The sequence below is a fragment of the Trichechus manatus genome, unplaced genomic scaffold, assembly GCF_000243295.1.
Source record: "Trichechus manatus latirostris isolate Lorelei unplaced genomic scaffold, TriManLat1.0 scaffold00185, whole genome shotgun sequence".
NCBI classification, from domain to species: Eukaryota; Metazoa; Chordata; class Mammalia; order Sirenia; family Trichechidae; genus Trichechus; species Trichechus manatus.
Genome location: NW_004444121.1, coordinates 4,503,400 through 4,508,441, shown reverse-complemented (window position 1 = coordinate 4,508,441; position 5,042 = coordinate 4,503,400). Strand labels below are relative to the sequence as shown.

At 54.8% G+C, this 5,042-nt stretch overlaps 1 protein-coding gene across 1 annotated transcript in view; it reads right to left on the bottom strand.

The window, feature by feature from the left end:
- Window positions 1–4,143, bottom strand: part of MROH1 (maestro heat like repeat family member 1) — a 62,756-nt gene extending 58,613 nt beyond the window's left edge. Inside the window, exon 1 of the mRNA XM_004387396.2 lies at window positions 3,676–4,143. The gene's annotated coding sequence lies outside the window, so the exon portion shown is untranslated. The remainder of the gene's footprint in view (window positions 1–3,675) is intronic.
- Window positions 4,144–5,042: the final 899 nt, after the last annotated feature.

Here is a 5,042-nt window from a genome sequence, read left to right as displayed (position 1 = left end):
AAAAGACAGAAGTTGTCCAGGATTTCATTTTACTTGAATCCACAATCAACACTCATTGAAGCAGCAATCAAGAAATCAAAAGACGCATTGCACTGGGGAAATCTGCTGCAAAAGACCTCTTTAAAGTGTTGAAAAGCAAAGACGTCACTTTGAAGACTAAGACTCGGGCCTGACCCAAGCCATGGTGTTTTCAACTGCCTCATGTGCATATGCACGCGAAAGCTGGACAATGAATAAGGAAGATCGAAGAATGGACACCTCTGAAATTGTGGTATTGGCGAAGAACACTGAATATACCACGGACTGCCAAAAAAACAAACAAATCTGTTTTGGAAGAAGCACAAACAGAATGTTCCTTAAAAGCAAGGATGGTGAGACTATCTCTCACATATTTTGGACGTGTTATCAGGAGGGATTAGTCTCTGGAGAACGACATCGTGTTTGGTAAAGTAGAGGGTCAGGGAAAAAGAGGAAGATCCTCAACAAGATGGACACAGTGGCTGCGACAACGGACTCAAGCATAACAACGATCATGAGGACGGTGCAGAACTGGGCAGTGTTTCATTCTGTTGTACATAGGGTCACTATGAGTAGGAATCAACTCGATGGCACCTAACAACAACAAAATGTATTTAAAAGCTACAATCATTAAAACTATGATATTGCTACAAACTCAAGTACACAAAACAGGATAGAAAGTCCAAAAATAAATAGCAAGAAGAAAAAAAGTATATTATATGAGAAAGGTGGGATTTTAAATCATAAAGTCAGACAGATCAGTAAATAGTGTTGAAACAGCTAGCTAGGCACTTAGGAGAAAATTTTTCTTCCTTACATCTCTCCTCATCCCAAAATAAATTCTAGACGGATATAAGAGTCAAATGTAAAACTGAAACTAAAAATCCTACTTGAAAATACAGATAAATATTTAATAGTCTTGGAGTAAGAAAAGATTTTCTAAGCTGGACACAAAAATCCAGAAACCAAAATGAGCATTGTTCAGTTCAACTACATGAAAATTTCAAATTTCTGAATGTCAAAAGATATATTGAAAAAAAAACCCATACACACACCCCCATGTCCCCCACCCCCCCACATCCCTACACAGAGACTATAAAGGACAAACCATAAGAGACCACTCATAATACGCAGGACAAAAGGCAAACTTCTCAAATATTAACATGCGAAGGAGCTGGTCTACTACATCAATAAGATAAACAGAAAAATGGGCCGAAGACACGTACAGGCAATTAATCCTCAGAAGAAACAGCCAACAGGCACGTGAGAAAAGTACCAAACACCTGTCAGGACGAGGTCTGCTTGCCTCTCCAGAGCTGGGCGTGGTCAGCTGAGGGCAGCCCAGGGCCAGACGTCCGGGAGCTCCCTGTGCGCTGCACACTGTGTAACTGTCCCAGCACCATCACCTGTACCTGGTGATAACAGGCCCAACACAAGGCAGGTGGTCAGCAAGCACTGGACGTCACAGCGCTGTGGTCACCATTCTGGGGACCACGGGGCAGCCTTGGTGCTGCAGTGCAAGCAGAGCTGGCAGGGCCTCATGGGAGGCAGCCCAGCATTGTCCACCACAAGCCAGGATGGCCAGCCTGTCAGAGAGGATACTTCCGTCTCTGCATCCCGTCTGCTTACATGAGTGCACAGAGACGCATGTATGTGAGTGTTGGAGAAGGCACGATGCCCATGGGGTATGGTTTTTAAAAAACCAGGGGAAGCAGGTAGGTAGGTAGGTAGGTAGGTGGGTGGGTGGGTACTACCACAGAGGAATAGTGGAGCCTCCCATCATGTCATGGAAAAGTAGCGTATGTGCAGCTGGTGCCGCAGCTGCCCTAGCCACCAGGCAGTGTGTGCCAACAGTCATGGCACCGCGGACAGGGACAGCACAGCCCATGAGCACACTGCTGACCATGAGCCAAGAGGAGCGTTCTGAAGGAGATGGACGGTGTGGGAGCAGAGAACGGTTCCCATCTCCTGCAGAAATGCTCACTGCACGGTTCAGACCATGCCCAGCACATACCAGACCCCTTACAGACAGCATACAGACACCATCGAGCTTAATCCTCACGTGGCCGGAACGACACACCAGTTAGCAACTGGCTAGCGGCTAGTCAGTGGTGGGCAGGACTCACCAGGCTGGCTCCCACGCCCCACCCCCGACCCTGCTGTGATGCAGACTAGCATAAGCACAGGAGACCCTTGGGAAGGAAATGAGGAAGCTGGCACAGGCCGGGGGACGGCTGCAAGCATTCCCTGCCACATCATGCACACTGCTCAATGAGTGTATACACAGCTTCCCATCCTTCCTCTGCACCTAACAGGCATTCAGCCACAGCTCCTAAAGCCCACCGGGTGCCATCCCAGGCCCACACACTCCCTAACCTGAAGGTTCTCTCAGGCGGCAGAAAGCACACACAAGCATAGCTTGGCTGCAACACCATAAAACAGGGCATACACTAACAGGTGTGCTCAGGGGCCTCATACACACCAACAGGTGTGCTCGGTGTGCCCCGCAGCTCAGGTGTGCTCCCAGACACTAACAGAGGTGTGCTGGGGTGGGAGGTCAGCAAGGACTCCAAGGGCAGGGCTGCCTGCACGGAGCCCTGCAGGTGTTAGAGGGAGGGCACGCCCGCCAAGGCGGCAGCATAAGCCCACCTGGAGAGTTAAGTGGGTGCAGGGGAGGGGAGAGGCTGCAGACTGGAACAGGCCTAAGGCCCCTGGTAGTCCCCATCAGCATCAGGCACCCGACTGACCTAGAGGGGCAGGCCAACAGAGGGGTGAATGGGTCTCCCTATCCTGGAGTTTCAAGACACCTCCTTCCACCTGTGTCAAGGTGCCGATGCTGACCCTCCCTGCCTGGGAACAGGGGCCTGGCTGTCATCTGGGGTGGGTGATAGGGAGTATTTGTGACCCTGTGAAGGTATCCACTCCCCCCACATGCACTATCAGAGAGGGGTGCCTGCTGGAGATCAGCTATCCGAGAGGATTCGGGTCTTTAAATACCAAAAGCCCATATCTCAACACCACCCTCCCTGAGAGGACAGAAAATAACAGCCAAGGCTGTAGAGACGTCTTAGCACTGGCTGCCCACTAGAATTACCCGAAGCTTGTAAGATGTCAGGCCAATGAGGTAAGAAATGCTAGTGAGGGGAGAGGGAGGAACCCAGGTATCCCTGGTTATAAAAAAAAGCTTCAGGTGAGTCTCAAGTGAAGTTGGAGCTGAGGCACTGCCCTCCAACAATCGCAGTGGAGGCACCTAGGGGTCACTTCATGGTGGGGCTGTCCCCGCAGGCACGCTCACAGGAAGTGCCCCCACTCACATGACAGCTGCACAGAAGCCAGAGACAGCAGCAGCTTCCAGAGTTACCAGCAAGAACCTGACGCATGAAGTGTCTGAGGAAACGATTTCTCAGCCTACGCCATGCCCGGCTGCATCTCTGGGTGTACAGGGAACACCCTAACCCCTGCAGGCTCAGTGAAGAAGGCAGCTCTTCTGAGCACTGGCCAGAGACGCGAGGGAACCACGTGGCCCTTTCCTGCCATACCTGTACCTGTCCCACAAAGATTAAGCTGCGTGAGTGGACACGAGGCACGCCTTTAAACCCATAATTTAGGGAACTGGAAGTGGGTAACAAACGTGCAAGCCGCAGCCTGAGCCCTCACCTCAGCCGGCGTGGAGAGGTTCCTGTTGGAGAGAGGTCAGGAAGGAGAGCAGGTGCACTCCTTGCAGGGAGAGGGCTGCACCTCGATCTGCCGTTCTCTCAGCAGGCGGCCAACACCCTAGGGGCCCAGAAAACAGTAAGATGCAGGTCTGAACGTCAATTTCCGGGTCACAAAGACCCCTGATCAATCGCAGGTGATTCCACTGACGCCAAGAGGATAGAGACCCCTCCCCACTAACATGGCCAGAAAAGACCTAGGCCCCAGAGTAAAGAATCTGCTGACACACTGTCCCAAGGCCTCACAGGTAATGCCACTGCAGAAGTGTGCCATGACCATAATCCCAAACCGGTCTCCAGTCCCCCAGGACCCAGTGCTGAGCATCTCAGCCAGCCAAACCCAACAGCTCCAACGCCCCACTCTTGTCTTCACCCCTGACTTCGGTCACCCCACCTTCCTCTTTTCCTAAACCGTCATACACTCAGCTATCTGGATCAGAAGTCAGCGTCACCCTGGTTCCTCCCTCCCCCCCCCAGCACCCCACCAGCCAGTCCATTCACCCCCTTCTTCCCCATCTCTACCACCCCAGCCTTCAGAGCCACCCCCACAGAGCGGGCTGTCCCAGCCCTGCCAGCCCCTCCCGCTTGCAGCCCGCTCCACGGCCCGCCACCCGGGCGCAGACTGACTGGGACCACGGGAGCCTGCAAAGGGCGCAGAACTGAACCGGCTGAGCCAGCTGCACTGCGGGGCTGACGTGGCCCAGGTCAGGCGGTTGCCTCAGCTGCACCAGCTCTCACCTCGGCGGACGGGGCCCTTCCAGCTAAGACCCTCCCTAACCCGCGCCCCTGGCCCTGAGGCCTTGGACAGTCAATTCACTGCTGGGGATCCAGGGGGCCCTGGGGGAGGCCCCCTTCAGGCGCGCCCCACCCCCCGTATAGGGGGCTTTGGGACTCTCGGGTTGTCCGCGGCTTCCACAAAGAGGAAGCCCGGGGACCCCACTGGGGGAGCAGGTACAAGGACTAGGGACCCCACGTCCCCCCGAAGGCGGGCAGGGACGGGGACCCCGCGTTACCCCGGGCAGGGACAGCGAGGTGGACCCGGGATACCAGGCCAGCGCTGGGGAGAAAAGTGAGTTGCAGGGCTCCCCGGCCTCTCTTCCAGTTTGGGAGGCCGGGTACCTGAGCCAGTGGGGCGGCCTCGGCCTCCGCGACGCCGGGACCCTGCCGGCGCTCGACCGGTGACCTTGGGGGAGCTCCGTCTCGCTTCCCAGCCCGCTCGCCCGGCCGAGAGGACAGCCCGGCCTCCCCGCCCGGCCCTCGAGGACACCTCCTCGCCCCGCCGGGGGTTCGCCTGCCGTTTACCTCAAGAGT